The 18888-nt window shown below is 44.7% G+C and overlaps 1 long non-coding RNA gene across 1 annotated transcript in view; it reads right to left on the minus strand.

Annotated features, from left to right (window-relative positions):
- Nucleotides 1-1285: 1285 nt before the first annotated feature.
- LOC143818459 (uncharacterized) overlaps nt 1286-18888 on the minus strand; it is a 54221-nt gene continuing 36618 nt past the window's right edge. The window contains exons 2-4 of the long non-coding RNA XR_013224560.1: nt 13979-14362; nt 2257-2281; nt 1286-1355 (exon numbers count right to left, since the gene is read on the minus strand). This is a non-coding gene — a long non-coding RNA (uncharacterized LOC143818459). The remainder of the gene's footprint in view (nt 1356-2256; nt 2282-13978; nt 14363-18888) is intronic.

Here is an 18888-nt window from a genome sequence, read left to right on the forward strand (position 1 = left end):
GAAATTCCAAAGTTTGTTAAAATAAAAAAATTGCGCAAATTTTCTGAGACCTGTAGCGTCTCTATTTTTCATGGTCTCGGGTTAGGTGAGGACTTATTTTTTGCGTGTAGAGCTGATGTTTTTAATGATACCATTTTTGTGCAGATACAATCTTTTGATCGCCTATTATTGCATTTTAATACAATGTCGCGGCGACCCAAAAATTTAATTCTTGTGTTTTGATTTCTTTTCTCGCTATGCCGTTTAGCGATCAGATTAATCTTTTTTTTTTATTGATAGATCGGGCAATTCTGAACACGGCGATAGCAAATATGTCTATGTTTGATTTTATTTTTATTGTTTTATTTTGAATGAGGTGAAAGGGGGGTGATTTAAACTTTTATTTTTTTTTAAAGGTTTTCATATTTTTAATCAAATTTTTTTTTACTTTAGGCATGCTTCAATAGCCGCCATTAGAGGCTAGAAGCTGCCAGAACTCGATCGGCTCTGCTACATAGAGGCGATGCTCAGTTCTCCCTTATGTAGCAGAATTACTGCATTGCTATGAGCGCTGACCACAGGGTGGCGCTCATAGCAATCTGGCATCAACAACCATAGAGGTCTCAAGGAGACCTCTGATTGTCATGCCGACACACCGCTGACCCCCTATCACGTGACAGGGAACAGTGTGCGTATTTCCGGCCCTAAAGCGCTTGTTAAATGCTGCTGGCAGAGTTTGATAGCGGCATTTAACGACCTAATAGGCGCAGACGGATCACGATTCCACCCGCGCCTATTGCGGGCACATAAGGGAAGTAATGGTGTGCCCTCAGGTCAAAATCAAGGAGGTGCTGGTAAAACAAGTAAATAAGGAGGTACTGAAAATTACCGCACACTCCGAACCGGTATGATGCAAAAGTATTTCACAAGTTTATTGTGTTCACAAACAATGTTGCCACAAAAGAAAATTGTACAAATAGAAACCCAACGTTTCGACCCTCCCGAGTCTTATTCATGTGGTTGCTACGGAAATAAAGATAATATCAGATTTCAACTAGCAACAAAGGCAAAGATAATGTCGTGTGAGAATAAACAAAAACATAATATACACACAATATATACACACACCAATGGATAAAAGTAAACATAAACGATATCCACAAATATATATACAGATATATACAAAAAGAGGAGCCAGAGATGGTCTGAGACTACTAGTAAAGAGCAACAATGTTTGATTCAAAGTGTCTAGGACATTGACCGGAATGAGGGATGTTTAAGATAATATAAGCTGGTTACCTTGGTTTACGATTAAACACATGTGGGAGTGGCAGACGTAGGGTAGGAGGATAGATCCCTTGGAGTACAAACTGTCGCTGTGATGGATAATAGAAAAGTTATATAGAGGTAAATGTAAGTAACATATGTGAGGCGTCTAAATGCAGTATGTATACAAGGTCCCCTTGTCACCTTGAATGTAAATGGTCACGCTGGGGGGGCAGAGTGAGGTATTGATCCCTGCTGATATTATGATAACGATGCAATTAAGCAGTATTAGGTATTAGATCCTTAGTAAGGAGTGAATGTCCAACAGAGAGGCCGTCACGTCTATGATGGGCCTGTGGAAGATATCCATATAGTTTAAGAGAGTCTGAAGAGGCAGTGGTGGCGCAGCGTAGTGGGCTAGATACGGTACCTGTAATATTATGGATGTACTGTATAAGCGGCGCTCCCGCGCCCTACTGAATGTGGCATGTGAGAATGGGGGAAGCGGCGGGTTTAAGTGCCACCGCGGGCAGCACCGTACCGGAAGTACGGCCCCTCTGACCGGAAATGACGTGGCGCTCTGCACTAGAGATACCGCGCATGCACACTAGGCGCTGTGTGCGTGTGAGGGCACCAGGATGCCAGGAGTTAGGTGTGCCTAGCTGCGCTCACATGTGTAACTGCTCCAATAGGATAGCTAAAGGAACTAGTATATGCCTCTATGTATGCTCCCGAGAGCGCGATGTATACGTATATAAATAAGCTGATACTGTCAGGAGTACTAATGGGCATATAAAAGTAGGACTGTTATAAAGGTGGGGTAATCAGGCCAGAGTTGTAAAGCGTGGCAGAGCTGTATATAGAGGGGATGTGGTAGAATGCATCTGTTCAAACACCAAATCCTAATAGAATGGAGGGGGGAAAAATATGTGTATATATATATATATATATATATATATATATATATATATATATAGGAGGGGGAAAAATAATATATAGTGGGAAACTCACCTAGTGGACCGGGTGCTCAGCGAGTCTGGAAGATAAAGTGAAAAATTAGTGGAGCATTACAGCAGCCAGTCAATTTCCCTGTTGAGGCCCTTGGGGGTTAGGGTCTCCAGTTTGTGGATCCAAAATGTTTCCCTCAATTTAAGTAGCTTGATGTGGTTGCCCCCCCTCCTCAGTCTGGGTACCTGTTCGATTACTTGGTATTTCAATTGTGCTACCGTATGTCTAAATTTAATAAAGTGTTCAGGAATGGGTAGTCATGTTTTGTCACAGCGGATGGTTGATTTGTGGCTTGCTATACGATCCTTGACATGTTGTGTCGTTTCCCCCACATAAAGGAGGCCACAGGGACATTTTATAACATAGACCACGAAGTTGGAGTCACATGTATGGTAGCCGCAGATGGGGTATGATTTACCCGTTCTAGGGTGTGTGACGCTATCTAACTTAATGATGTTAGAACAGGAGGCACAACTGAGGCAGGGGAACGTACCGTGGCGGTGTGTTGTTAACACACTTTGGCTAGTCGTTGGGCGTGAGCTGCCTATATCTGCCCGGACCAATCTGTCCTTGATATTAGGGACTCCTCTATTGCAGATAAGGGCTGGTACTGAAAAGCTTGTGATATTAGGATAAGCTCTTGTCTGTAATGGCCTATGTTTTTTGATGAGAGACTCTATTTTGGGCATGAAAGGATAAAAGGTGTGGACAAAAGGTACCCTGTCCCTGTTGGTTTGTCTCTGGAGTGGTGATTGGGGTTGCAGTGCCAGTGACTTCTCATGATCAAGTAGGTGTTAGGGGTAATTTATTTTCCTGAACTTTTGGGACATATCCTCCAAGCGTGTAGGGAGCATGTCAGGGTTGGAGACTATCTTGGCTACTCTGGTAAATTGGGAACGAGGAAGACTGTTGCGTGTGGCTTTCGGATTGCTGCTTGAATAATGTAGGAGACTATTACAGTCCGTTGATTTCGAGTACAAGTCAGTAGACAGGTGGCCCTTTCTTTGCACACAAGAGTGTCTAACAAAGAAATCTGTTTCAAATCGTAATGTATGATGAATTGAAGTTCTGGGCAGACTGAATTGAGGGATTGATGAAATGCTTGTAACGAGTCAGTTGGTCCCGTCCAGATGAAGAAGATATCATCTATGTAGCGGTGATAACAGCTAATGTACTGTTGAAATCTATCATACGTGTATACAAAATTCTCAAATGAATTCATGAACGCATTTGCGTACGCGGGTGCGACATTTGAGCCCATCGCGGTCCCTTGTCGCTGGATGTAAAAAGTGTCCTCATTAAAAGAAATTTTCATATAAAACTAGTTTTAGTAGATCCAGACACAGTTGTATGGAACTGGTGGACATATTGGAGGTTTCCAGTAATGATTTAGATGCTTGGATACCCTTCTCATGGGAAATGGAAGTATAGAGACTATTTACCCCATAGTAACCAGAAGGCTATCTGGTGGTACCGTATCAAGCTGTCTGATTATATTGAGGAAGTGTCCTGTGTCCAGTAGATATGATCTGGTGGTCCTAACCAGTGGTGTTAGGATCTTTTCTAGGAAGACAGAGAGAGGTGAAAGTATGGAGTCTGTGTGTGCACTCCCCAGACATTGACACCCGGAATGGATCGAGGGAGAGCGTCCAGACAAGGAGACTGATCACCTCCATAAAAACACGGTAAGTCTGCTGATTCCTTTATGAATCTGTAGTACTTGCCTGTGTTTCTCGAACCATTCTGTGTGTTCTGTACTTGTGTTTGCTGAGTGTCTGTGTCGACCCTGACACGGTGGATGTGGGATATGTACACCTGGTGGCCTTAAAAGAACCCACGGCTACTGGCTGTGAGGAACATAAACCGTGATTGACTGCTTGTAGCCTGCTGCATGCCATGTGTCATACCAGCACTGTTTTGGGGTATTGAGTCTGCTGCCTGTGTGTAGCAAGCAGGGGGATTGGAGGTTGTCTATGATACGGTGAGCGCAAAGTTGCTCCTAGATGTCTCGGGTGCGGAGCATGGCGTGATAGAATCACGGGTGGTCGAACCACGTAGTGCAAAAAACGGTAGAAACCTCTTTGAACCCTAGCATTGTGCACAAGGTCTGAGATAGAAATCCCAGTTACAGAGGACGGTCAGTTTTTGTGTTTGTCCGTCCGTCTGGTTATGTGTGTCTGAGAGTGTTGTCCCTCTTCCAGAATTAGCCGTCCTGTCTCTGACCGCATGTGGAATGGCGAGATTTGTGTTGGTGCTGGAGTGTGCGCAAATTCTGTGTGGTATCAGGTAACTCGGCACGGTCCGAGGAGAGACACAGCGTATGGTGTCATGATCTCAATGGCAAGAGAACATAGCATCAGCATATATAGGAACTAGCTCTTGGAAGATGGGAACTGAGCTGACCATGAACTAAACCTAACACACAACTAGCAGTGGCCGGGTAGCATGCCTACGTTGATTCTAGATGCCCAGCACCAGCCGGAGGACTAAATAATGCTAGCAGAGGAAAATATTAGTCCTAGCTCACCTCTAGAGAAATACCCCAAAAGGAGACAGAGGCCCCCCACATGTATTGGCGGTGAATTAAGATGAAATAACAAACGTAGTATGAAAATAGGTTTAGCAAATTTGAGGTCCACTTACTACATAGCAGAAGACAGAAAGGACACTTTCATGGTCAGCTGAAAACCCTATCAAAACACCATCCAGGAATTACTTTAAAACTCTGGCATTAACTCATAACACCAGAGTGGCAATTCCTGTTCACAAGAGCTTTCCAGACACAGTAACGAAACTACAGCTGTGAACTGGAACAAAAATGCAAAAACAAACATGGACAAGAGTCCAACTTATCTAGTAGTTGTCTAGGAGCAGGAACAAGCACAGAGAGGCTTCTGATAACATTGTTGACCGGCAAGCAACTAACAGAGCAGCAAGGTTATATAGCGACTCCCACATCTTGATGGGAACAGGTGAACAGAGAAGATGGAAACACCAGTTCAATTCCACCAGTAGCCACCGGGGGAGCCCAGAATCCAAATTCACAACAGTACCCCCCCCTCAAGGAGGGGGCACCGAACCCTCACCAGAACCACCAGGGCGATCAGGATGGGCCCTATGAAAGGCACGAACCAGATCAGAGGCATGAACATCAGATGCATTCACCCAAGAATTATCCTCCTGGCCGTATCCCTTCCACTTGACCAGATACTGGAGTCTCCGTCTGGAAACACGAGAGTCCAAGACCTTCTCCACAACGTACTCCAACTCACCCTCAACCAACACCGGAGCAGGAGGCTCAACGGAAGGCACAACCGGTACCTCATACCTGCGCAATAATGACCGATGAAAAACGTTATGAATAGAGAAGGATGCAGGGAGGTCCAAACGGAAGGAAACAGGGTTAAGAATCTCCAATATCTTATACGGGCCGATGAACCGAGGCTTAAACTTAGGAGAAGAGACCCTCATAGGGACAAAACGAGAAGACAACCACACCAAATCCCCAACACAAAGCCGAGGACCAACACGACGGTGGCGGTTGGCAAAAAGCTGAGTCTTCTCCTGGGACAACCTCAAATTGTCCACCACCTGCCCCCAGATCTGATGCAATCTCTCCACCACAGCATCCACTCCAGGACAATCCGAAGGCTCCACCTGACCAGAGGAAAATCGAGGATGAAACCCCGAATTACAGAAAAACGGGGACACCAAAGTGGCAGAGCTGGCCCGATTATTGAGAGCGAACTCTGCCAATGGCAAAAAAACAACCCAATCATCCTGGTCAGCAGACACAAAACACCTCAGATATGTCTCCAGGGTCTGATTAGTCCGCTCGGTCTGGCCATTCGTCTGAGGATGGAAAGCGGACGAAAAAGATAAATCTATGCCCATCCTAGCACAGAATGCCCGCCAAAATCTAGACACGAATTGGGTCCCTCTGTCAGAAATGATATTCTCAGGAATACCATGCAAACGAACAACATTTTGAAAAAACAGAGGAACCAACTCGGAAGAAGAAGGCAACTTGGGCAGAGGAACCAAATGGACCATCTTAGAGAAACGGTCACACACCACCCAGATGACAGACATCTTCTGAGAAACAGGCAGATCTGAAATAAAATCCATCGAGATGTGCGTCCAAGGTCTCTTAGGAATGGGCAAGGGCAACAATAATCCACTAGCCCGAGAGCAACAAGGCTTGGCCCGAGCACAAACGTCACAAGACTGCACAAAGCCTCGCACATCTCGTGACAGGGAAGGCCACCAGAAGGACCTTGCCACCAAATCCCTGGTACCAAAAATGCCAGGATGACCTGCCAACGCAGAAGAATGAACCTCAGAGATGACTCTACTGGTCCAATCATCAGGAACAAACAGTTTATCAGGTGGGCAACGATCCGGTCTATCCGCCTGAAACTCCTGCAAGGCCCGCCGCAGGTCTGGAGAAACGGCTGACAATACCACTCCATCCTTAAGGATACCTGTGGGCTCAGAGTTACCAGGCGAGTCAGGCTCAAAACTCCTAGAAAGGGCATCCGCCTTAACATTCTTAGAACCCGGTAGGTATGACACCACAAAATTAAACCGAGAGAAAAATAATGACCAGCGCGCCTGTCTAGGATTCAGGCGCCTGGCGGTCTCAAGATAAATCAAGTTTTTGTGGTCAGTCAATACCACCACCTGATGTCTGGCCCCCTCAAGCCAATGACGCCACTCCTCAAAAGCCCACTTCATGGCCAAAAGCTCCCGATTCCCAACATCATAATTCCGCTCAGCGGGCGAAAATTTACGGGAAAAGAAGGCACAAGGCCTCATCACGGAGCAGTCAGAACTTTTCTGCGACAACACTGCCCCAGCTCCGATCTCAGAAGCGTCGACCTCAACCTGAAAAGGTAGAGCAACATCAGGCTGACGCAACACAGGGGCAGAGGAAAAACGGCGCTTAAGCTCCCGAAAGGCCTCCACAGCGTCAGGGGACCAATCAGCAACATCAGCACCCTTCTTAGTCAAATCGGTCAATGGCTTAGCAATATCCGAAAAACCAGCAATAAATCGACGATAAAAGTTAGCAAAGCCCAAAAATTTCTGAAGACTCTTAAGAGAAGAGGGCTGCGTCCAATCACAAATAGCTTGAACCTTGACAGGATCCATTTCAATGGAAGAGGGAGAAAAAATATATCCCAAAAAGGAAATCCTCTGTACCCCAAAAACACACTTAGAACCCTTCACACACAAAGAATTAGACCGCAAAACCTGGAAAACCCTCCTGACTTGCTGGACATGAGAGTCCCAGTCATCCGAAAAAATCAGAATATCATCCAGATACACAATCATAAATTTATCCAAATAATCGCGAAAAATATCATGCATAAAGGACTGGAAAACTGACGGAGCATTAGAAAGACCAAAAGGCATCACTAAATACTCAAAGTGGCCCTCGGGCGTATTAAATGCGGTTTTCCACTCATCCCCCTGCCTGATTCGCACCAAATTATACGCCCCACGAAGGTCAATCTTAGAGAACCACTTGGCCCCCTTTATGCGAGCAAACAAATCAGTCAGCAACGGCAATGGGTATTGATATTTTACAGTGATTTTATTCAAAAGCCGATAATCGATACATGGTCTCAAAGAGCCGTCTTTTTTTGACACAAAGAAAAAACCGGCTCCTAAGGGAGATGACGATGGACGAATATGTCCCTTTTCCAAGGACTCCTTTATATATTCTCGCATAGCAGCATGTTCAGGCACAGACAGATTAAATAAACGACCCTTTGGGTATTTACTACCCGGGATTAAATCTATGGCACAATCGCACTCTCGGTGCGGAGGTAATGAACCAAGCTTGGATTCTTCAAAGACGTCACGATAGTCAGACAGGAACTCAGGAATTTCAGAGGGAATAGATGATGAAATGGAAACCACAGGTACATCCCCATGAGCCCCCTTACATCCCCAGCTCAACACAGACATAGCTCTCCAGTCGAGGACTGGGTTGTGAGATTGCAGCCAAGGCAATCCTAGCACCAAATCATCATGTAGATTATACAGCACCAGAAAGCGAATAATCTCCTGGTGATCCGGATTAATACGCATAGTTACTTGTGTCCAGTATTGTGGTTTATTATTAGCCAATGGGGTGGAGTCAATCCCCTTCAGAGGAATAAGAGTCTCCAAAGGCTCTAAATCATACCCACAGCGTTTGGCAAAGGACCAATCCATAAGACTCAAAGCGGCGCCAGAGTCGACATAGGCGTCCGTGGTAATAGATGACAAAGAGCAAATCAAGGTCACAGATAGAATAAACTTAGACGGTAAGGTGCAAATGGAAACAGATTTATCAAGCTTTTTAGTGCGCTTAGAGCATGCTGATATAACATGAGTAGAATCACCACAATAGAAACACAACCCATTTTTCCGTCTAAAATTCTGCCGCTCGCTTCGGGACAGAATTCTATCACACTGCATACTCTCTGGCGACTTCTCAGTGGACACCGCCAGATGGTGCACTGGTTTGCGCTCCCGCAAACGCCTATCGATCTGAATAGCCATTGTCATGGACTCATTCAGACCCGCAGGCACAGGGAACCCCACCATAACATCCTTAATGGCATCAGAGAGACCCTCTCTGAAAGTCGCCGCCAGGGCGCACTCATTCCACTGAGTAAGCACAGACCATTTACGGAATCTTTGACAGTAAATTTCCGCTTCATCTTGCCCCTGAGATAGGGACATCAAAGTTTTTTCTGCCTGAAGCTCCAAATGAGGTTCGTCATAAAGCAACCCCAAGGCCAGAAAAAACGCATCCACATTGAGCAACGCAGGATCCCCTGGTGTCAATGAAAAAGCCCAGTCTTGAGGGTCGCCCCGGAGCAAGGAAATCACAATCCTGACCTGCTGTGCAGGGTCTCCGGCAGAGCGAAATTTCAGGGACAAAAATAATTTGCAATTATTTCGAAAATTCTGAAACCCAGATCTATTCCCCGAGAAAAATTCCGGCCAAGGAATTCTCGGCTCAGATACAGGTGCATGAAAAACAAAGTCTTGCAAATTTTGTACCTTCGTGGCGAGATTATTCAAACCTGCAGTTACACTCTGAAGATCCATTACAAACAGGTGGACACAGAGCCATTCAAGGGTTAAGAGGAGGTAAGAAGCAGCTAGACAGCAATTAAGGGCTAGGCAGCAAAACTCTGAGGGGAAAAAAAAAAAAAAATTCCCTTAAACACTTCTTTTTCTCCTGCTTCAGCCCAAACAATTAACACTTTGTGGGCCGGTCAAACTGTCATGATCTCAATGGCAAGAGAACATAGCATCAGCATATATAGGAACTAGCTCTTGGAAGATGGGAACTGAGCTGACCATGAACTAAACCTAACACACAACTAGCAGTGGCCGGGTAGCATGCCTACGTTGATTCTAGATGCCCAGCACCAGCCGGAGGACTAAATAATGCTAGCAGAGGAAAATATTAGTCCTAGCTCACCTCTAGAGAAATACCCCAAAAGGAGACAGAGGCCCCCCACATGTATTGGCGGTGAATTAAGATGAAATAACAAACGTAGTATGAAAATAGGTTTAGCAAATTTGAGGTCCACTTACTACATAGCAGAAGACAGAAAGGACACTTTCATGGTCAGCTGAAAACCCTATCAAAACACCATCCAGGAATTACTTTAAAACTCTGGCATTAACTCATAACACCAGAGTGGCAATTCCTGTTCACAAGAGCTTTCCAGACACAGTAACGAAACTACAGCTGTGAACTGGAACAAAAATGCAAAAACAAACATGGACAAGAGTCCAACTTATCTAGTAGTTGTCTAGGAGCAGGAACAAGCACAGAGAGGCTTCTGATAACATTGTTGACCGGCAAGCAACTAACAGAGCAGCAAGGTTATATAGCGACTCCCACATCTTGATGGGAACAGGTGAACAGAGAAGATGGAAACACCAGTTCAATTCCACCAGTAGCCACCGGGGGAGCCCAGAATCCAAATTCACAACAGTATGGCAAACACGACTTTTTCTCTGTGCGGTTCATAGATTTGGGCTGGGACTTCTGGTGACTGGACAACAACTCCGTCTTTTTGTTTGTCTAAAGCCAACAGAAAATGGAGCCGCTGCAGGTAAAGTTGCTAATATTTACACAGATTTGAGTAATGGATGGGAAATATCCCATGATTATGGCCCTATCTGGAGAAGCAGAGCGTTTCTTACATCAGCCGGTAAGCCCATTAGCAGAGCTGGTGGAACAATTAATGGAGGCATTGATGTTACCAGTCCAAGTTGGCATCGTCAAGGTGAAAGCACACACAAATGGTGACTCCGTGGAGGTAGAGGGCAACAGAAGGGCGGACAAGGCTGCTAAAGTAGCAGCAAAGCGGCCTAGGGGGCAGTGGACGGTGGCGAGGAGTCAGCGTATTCCAGCCACACTGAGCCTAGATGTCCTGAAATCCCTCCAGCTGCCCAAACAGAGAAGGAACACGGGGGAGAATGGGAGCTGAACTCGAAATGAGTATGGGAGAATAAGGATAAATTGTATATACCAAGGTCCCTGTTCCTAATCATGGCGCAAGTAACACATGGCCCCAGTCACGCCTCAAAATGTCACATGTGTACCATGGTAAATGCCTTCTGGATCGCTCCTGGTTTCAGTTACGTAGCGGCGAAACTCGTACAGTCATGTCTCATCTGTGCACAGCACAATCTAGGTAAAAAAAAAGGTCCCTAAGAAAGCGACACTCAGGCCTCTCTACCCGTTTCAGAGACTGCAGGCTGACTACATACAGCTACCCAAGGTAGGAGTGTGTGAATATGTCCTAGTATGTGTAGATCTGTTCTCTGGTTGGCCGGAAGCCCATCCAGTAAAATGTGCTAATTAATGCTAAAATAACACTTAACCCCTTAATGACAGCCAATATGTCTTTTAACTGACCTGAGACATAAGAGAATAGCACACCCATACAGGTGACAATCCTGCAGCTGTCGGCTGTATTCTATAGCTGACAAATTGCTGCATCAGCCACGATCAGTGTTGTCACCGTACAAATCTGTTTAACCCCTTAGATGCTGCTGTCAATAGTGACTGCATCATTATAAATGGTTAACAGAGTGTGGGGGCTTCCTCTTTATCCCAATTGGTGCCCTCAGATCATGATTGTGTGGTCCTGATGTTTGTCATGACAATTCATGACCAAATAGCGGCCTTAGAGTCTGCCGGCTGTTGCAACCTGTTCAGAAGTGAGGCATGCATTAAAGGGGATAGCTGAACAGTTAGAAGCTACATCCACTATGGCTTTCCAAAATTGGATGGCGTTGGATATGTTACTAGCAGAGAAAGGAGGGGTATGTAAAATGATTGGAGAAACTTGCTGTAACTTTATCCCCGATAACACAGGTCTGAATGGAAAGGTTACCTTAGCTATAAAAAAAACTTGAATCCCTATCTGAGGAACTTAAGAATAAATCAGGAATTGGTGATCTTTAGGATACTTGGTTTGAATTGATGGTGGGATGGCAGAAATCGTTGACACAGATTGGTACAATTATTATGGTAATCCTTATTTGCATGTCTGTGGTTTCTTGTTGTATATTTCCTTGTGTTAAACAGATGGTTACCAAGAGCATGGACAGCCAACCCCTATGCTGGTTTTCCAAGAAGATGGTGATGGCCATGATTCTACTATAAAACCCCTGAAGACCAATTCGATTTATTAAACAGGGATAAATATATATATATATATATATATATATATATATATATATATATATATATATATAAGTCACAAAAATAGGCAGCACTCCATATTCTCAAGATAATCTGCAGGTCTTTATTGAGCCCACATCTCGTGCAACGTTTCAGCTCTCAACTGAGCCTTTCTCAAGCTTGAGAAAGGCTCAGTTGAGAGCTGAAACGTTGCACGAGATGTGGGCTCAATAAAGACCTGCAGATTATCTTGAGAATATGGAGTGCTGCCTATTTTTGTGACTTATATGGACTGAAAGCAACCAAGGGACGGGTTGCCTGGGCCTTGCACCCGAAGATAAGTAAAGGATTTGTGCTGTTCCAATTTTTTCTATTATATATATATATATATATATATATATATATATCTGATTTCCACATGAATAAAGACTGTATCAAGGGGGGTAAAAGCTTAACAATGTCGTCTAATGGACAGCTCAGATGTCACAATCCATGTACTGTGTTTTCTCCTTGTCTTTTTGTGTTTGTCACTGTCCCCTGTGTGTATTATCTGCAGTGGTGAGGCTAGCATCCCTTGCCGGCCAGTACACTAGTCAGGTTAGAGTTAGGTAACAGTGAGGGACAAGGTTCCTGGCGGTGGGGGGAAGGACCCACTTAGGGCGTTAGGGCAGTGCAGGGACAGGTTCAGGTTAAATTCAGGTGGTGACCATTCCCCATTTCCCTATCGGTAAGGCCTTCCTTTCCCCATTTTCCATCCCTTTTTTCTGTGTGTTATGCATTCATTGACCGATCATTGGGTCATATCATATTGTGACATCAGGTTAATAATTGATTTAGGGGGGACTGTGAAGGAGAAAATGTCTAATGAAATCAATTATTAAACCTTATATAAGTCAGTTCAGATATTGTGTAGCAAAATGGAGTCTATTTCCTGTTCAGCAGCACACTGGAAGGAACTTCTGGAATGTGAAGACGTTACTGGACAAAGAAACTGAATACCATATATGGAAGTGAAGTTGGAAATGAAGCTTGGAATGAACCAATCAGAGTGACACTAACTATTCTGAAGTTGTGCGACCTCCCCCATTTCCTGTTTTTAGAATGTTCCTTTGTTCAGAATAAACCAGTTGTTGTAAGCCATCACTGAGAGAGGCTGTGTGTATCGTCTTTGTGAATTTGATACATTCTGGGCCTCTAAGCTAGCACTCAGCTTATATTTGGTCAGGTACAAGCAATCATATAGATCTCACTTTAAGAGATCACCCTCACATGTGGATGCTACGATGGGACAGCCTGGAGGACTAGTCAGAGATTTGTGAATTTTGGGGAGAACATAAAAAACTGGGGTTGTTGGATAGGGATTAGAGAGGAACTTGGCTGTCTGTTGGTCTATCGTGCCGTTATCAGTGTAAGTGTTAATGACTGACTGAATTTTGTTGCGTATCTCAAAAGTGGGGTCCCTTGAAATGATTCTATATGTGTTACTGTCCGATAGTTGGCGTAGTATCTCACTGGAGTATAGAGCACGATCCATGACGACCGTGGCCCCACCCTTGTCTGCTGGTTTAATAATTATAGATTTATTATTCTGAAGTGATGTAAGGGCTTGTTTCTCAGATGGTGTCAGGTTTGTATGTGTGGGAAAAAAACCTAAACGATGTTGGTGCGACAAATCCTTAATGTCTTTATCAACAAAGCAGATTAGTGTTTCGGTGGCGTGGAACGTCTGCGGTGGATTAAATGAACTAAGGTTCCTTAGTCCCAGTGATGAGAGGGGGATCTCAGCAACAGAGATGTCCCTGTTAGGAGACACTCTGTTCTCGGAGTTCCCTGCCAAAGTCCCAAAGTGAGTCTTGAGTCTCACTAGACGATAAAATCGTTGTAGGTCCCTCTCCAGCTGGAAGTTATCCCAGATGGGAGTAGGACAGAATGATAGTCCTTTCTGGAGTAGGTTCAGTTTCGCAGGGGAGAGCGTGTAACCCGAGATGTTGACAACTAGATTAGGTATCTTACCTGTGAACGGGTTGTCATTCTTTCTCGATCTTCTTGTCGGTCGGTACGCTGGTAGCCTCCCCTGCGACCCTTCGGTAAAAAACGGGGTCTGCTGGTACCTCTGGAAGAGTCGCTTTCCGTGCTGAAGGAACCTGTGTTGCGCTAGTACGGGCGATGCCATGGATTGTTTCCTGAAGTATCGCTCCATTTATAAACCCTGTTGTGGGTATAGTCGTCGTTGTCCCGTTGGAACGTCTGTTGTTTCCTCTCTTGTAAGAACTTCTGGTGGTCCGCAAGGATCTTGTCCGTCTTATCTTTCAGGCTGGTCCAGTCAGTAGAAGCCAAGGTAGATGACAGTTGGGTTTCTATGGCCTGGATACTGTCCTTTGTTTCAGTGATTGCGCTCTGTAAGAATTCAGTGGTTAGTATTATAATGTCAAAAGAACATTTGTTCAATATCCTCTTATACTTGTTGCAAAAATCAGGGTTTTCAGAGAAAAAGATTTGGGCGCAGATTGCACCTAAGACCCCTCGGGATCTTGCCCTGTTTATGGTATTCTGCCAAAGTTATGCAATGTAGATCGTAGGATAGCAGCTTACGTCGCTCCTTCTCGTAGTCCCTCATCCTCAGTTCATGGAGAAGGGTTTTTAAGAACTCGCTTGAGTTGGAGACTTGGGAAAGAATGTTGAAACCGGTTGCAGTATCATATGCAAAGGTGTCTGACGACATCTGGTGGACCGTTGCTACACCAAGCAAAAAGTCATAAGGGAAATAATGGTGTGCACTCAGGTCAAAATCAAGGAGGTGCTGGTAAAACAGACCATGTTGTCCAAATAGTCATGTACTGAAAATAACCGCACACTCAGAACCGGTATGATACAAAAGTATAGATATGATCTGGTGGTCCTAACCAGTGGTGTTAGGATCTTTTCTAGGAAGACAGAGAGAGGTGAAAGTATGGTGTCTGTGGATACCACGATGGGACAGCCTGGAGGATTAGTCAGAGATTTGTGAATTTTGGGGAGAACATAAAAAACTGAGGTTGTTGGATGGGGATTAGAGAGGAACTTGGCTGTCTGTTGGTCTATTGTGCCGTTATCAGTGTAAGTGTTAATGACTGACTGAATTTTGTTGCGGATCTCAAAAGTGGGGTCCCTTGAAATGATTCTATATGTGTTACTGTCCGATAGTTGGCGTAGTATCTCACTGGAGCATAGAGCACGATCCATGACGACCGTGGCCCCACCCTTGTCTGCTGGTTTAATAATTATAGATTTATTATTCTGAAGTGATGTAAGGGCTTGTTTCTCAGATGGTGTCAGGTTTGTATGTGTGGGAAAAAAACCTAAACGATGTTGGTGCGACAAATCCTTAATGTCTTTATCAACAAAGGAGATAAATGTTTCGGTGGCATGCAACGTCTGCGGTGGATTAAAGGAACTAAGGTTCCTTAGTCCCAGTGATGAGAGGGGGATCACCGCAACAGAGTTGTCCCCGTTAGGAGACACTCTGTTCTCGGAGTTCCCTGCCAAAGTCTCAAAGTGAGTCTTGAGTCTCACTAGACAATAAAATCATTGTAGGTCCCTCTCCAGCTGGAAGTTTTCCCAGTTGGGAGTAGGACAGAATGATAGTCCTTTCTGGAGTAGGTTAAGTTTTGCAGGGGAGAGCGTGTAACCCAAGATGTTGACAACTAGATTAGGTAGTGGCACATGTCATGTCGCAGCTTTGAGGTGGGCTCACCGCCGGAGCACACCTCAAAGCGGGGCTTCTGATGTTGGACATGCTATCCCATCCAAAGTCAGAAAGAGGTTAACAGTATCGATTACAAAGGAAGGTCCAGCTCCATGATATCCATAAAAATTACGTTTTAATCATAATAAATGTAAAAAATCATTTTGATACAATCAGCATAAATGTCAAAAGCCCTCTATGGGAATTGTTGTGAATTCTGCTCTTGGGCTCTCTCCGGTGGTTGTAAGTGGTAGCGCTACTGTCTCTGAATCACAGCATTTATCAGGTGTTTTCACTTTTTGCAATTTGGACAGGGCTATTTAGTCTTGCTTCGCCCTTTAGTCAGTGCCAGTTGTCCATTGATCCTGGAGGATTCACATCCCTGCCTGGTCTCTTCTGCTTTGCAGTTCTTTTCAACAAAGATAAGTTCTGGCCTTGATTTTGCTGTCCACATGCTGTGGTCTTATTGTTCAGTTATTTTCCATGTTTTGTCTTGTCCAGCTTGGTCTGTATAAGGATTTGTTTAGCCAAGCTGGTATCTATGGAGATGCAGATATACCCTCCATGTCTTTAGTTAGCTGTGGAGTTTTTGTATTTTCTGTGGTGGATATTTTCTAGTGTTTTAATACTGACCGCATAGTACTCTGTCCTGTCCTTTCTATTTAGCTAGAAGTGGCCTCCTTTGCTAAATTCTCATTTCAGTCTGTGTATGTTTTTTCCCTCTCCTCTCACAGTCAATATTTGTGGGGGGCTGCCTGTTCTTTGGGGATTTTCTCTGAGGCAAGATAGTTTTCCCTTTTCTATCTCTAGGGGTAATTAGTCCACCGGCTGTGTCGAGATGTCTAGGGAGCGCTAGGTACATTCCACGGCTACTTCTAGTTGCGGTGTTAGGTTCAGGGTCTGCGGTCAGTACAGGTACCACCTTCCCCAGAGTACGTCCCATGCTGCTCTTAGGCCACCAGATCATAACAGGGAATGTACAGTACATAGTAGCAATAAATCATTTTTATGGATATCATGGAGCTGGACCTTCCTTCATGATCGATTAGTTTTCCTCCTGGACCGCTGTCTTCCATGCTCCAGATTCCTGTCTACATGTGGGTGAGCTGACAAAGCAACTTTTTTTTATCTTTAACAAGATGCCTGTATTCTTAGGGTTAGAAATTGTGCTGACTATTCGGCTGCCACTGAGTAAATTTAGTCAGATGCTTCCCCCCCTGAAAAGGGATGTGTGCATGCTGGAGTATCGAAGTACGCTTGGAGACAATCTTACGAGTGGTTTTCCCCAAGACATCAGTGAGTCACACACTGTGCATCCCAGTTGTAGACGTCCAAGCCCGGGAACGTCAAGGCATCATCGTCAAAACATGAGCGGCAACAGTGTACAGTGGATACGGAAAGTATTCAGACCCTTTGCTCATACACTCATATTTAAGTCACATGCTGTCCATTTACTTGTGACCCTCCTTGAGGTGGTTCTACTCCTTCTTTGAAGTCCAGCTGTATTTAATTAAACTGATAGGACTTGATTTGGTAAGGCACACACCTGTCTATATAAGACCTCACAGCTCACAGTGCTTGTCAGACCAAATGAGAATCATGAGGTCAAAGGAACTGGCCAAGGAACTCAGAGACAGAATTGTGGCAAGGCACAGATTTGGCCAAGGTTCCAACAGAATTTCTGCAGTACACAAGGTTCCTAAGAGCACAGTGGACCACCAGAACTCTTCCTAGACCTGGCCATCCAGCCAAACTGAGCAATCATGGGAAAAGGCCTTTGGTGAGAGAGGTAAAGAAGAAGCCCAAGATCAATGTTGCTGAGCTCCAGAGATGCAGTATGGAGATGGGAGAAAGCTCCACAAAGTCAAATATCAATGCAGCCCTCGACCAGTCGGGCCTTTATGGCAGAGTGGCCGATGGAAGCCTCTCTTCAGTGCAAGACATATGAAAGCCCACATAAAGTTTGCTAAAAAGCACATGAAGGACGCCCAGACTATGAGAAATAAGATTCTCTGGTCTGATGAGATGAAGATAGACCTTTTTGGTGATAATTCTAAGCAGTATATGTGGAGAAAACCAGGCACTGCTCATCACCTGCCCAATACAATCCCAACAGTGAAACATGGTGGTGGCAGCATCATGCTATGTGGGTGTTTTTCTGCTGCAGGGATAGGACAACCGGTTCTCATTGAAGGAAACATGAATGTGGCCAAGTACAGAGGTATACTGGATGAAAACCTCTTCCAGAGTGCTTTGCACCTCAGACTTGCCGAAGGTTCACTTTCAAACAAGACAATGACCCTAAGTGCACAGCTAAAATAACAAAGGAGTGGTTTCAGAACAACTCTGTGACCATTCTTGACTGGTCCAGCCAGAGCCCTGACCTAAACCCAATTGCGCATCTCTGGAGAGACCTGAAAATGGCTGTCTTCCAACGTTCACCATTCAACCTGACGGAACTGGAGAGGATCTGCAAGCAAGAATGGCAGAGGATCCCCAAATCCAGGTGTGAAAAACTTTTTGCATCATTCCCAAGAAGACTCATGGCTGTACTAGCTCAAAAGAAGTGTACATTAATGAGAAAAAAAATAACTTTTTTGAATTTACCATATGGCTGCAATGAAAAACAGAGTGAAAAATTTAAAGAGGTATGAATACTTTCCGTACTCACTGTAAGAGGCATAAGCAATTTCTGTGAGTCGTTTAACACATTTTTTTTTTATAGACCAGCCCGTGCACCAGTAGAGCAGAGTACAAGTCTGACACTTTATGAACGATGGCAGAGGTTGGTGCATGAGTATCTGGAGCTTAATGTCAATGCCATTACGGGGGGGTTGTACCCTTTTGATCTTCAAAAATGGAAGAGTGTCCTGATCTTGCCTGTCACGCCTTGGAAGTTTTGTCATTCTTGGCAGCCAGCGTTCTCTCAGTGTGTCTTCAGTGCTGCTGGTAGTGTCCTGATGGATAAGCGCATCTGGATGTCTCCTCAAACTGTAGACTGCCTAACTTTCATCAAAATGAACAAGTCAAATATCTCAGATGATTTTTGCACCCCAGTCGCAGATTGGGCAGACTAGGCGATGGTGTCATTTTTAGCATCATGTATTGACAAAGTGTTAATCCGCACAGCGGAGAAGCCCACTCAGTGCACAGGTAATTGCATGAACTGATGCTGCAAGCATGTATACAGCAGTAAGTG

Source organism: Ranitomeya variabilis, chromosome 3 (assembly GCF_051348905.1).
Source record: "Ranitomeya variabilis isolate aRanVar5 chromosome 3, aRanVar5.hap1, whole genome shotgun sequence".
Taxonomy (NCBI): Eukaryota; Metazoa; Chordata; class Amphibia; order Anura; family Dendrobatidae; genus Ranitomeya; species Ranitomeya variabilis.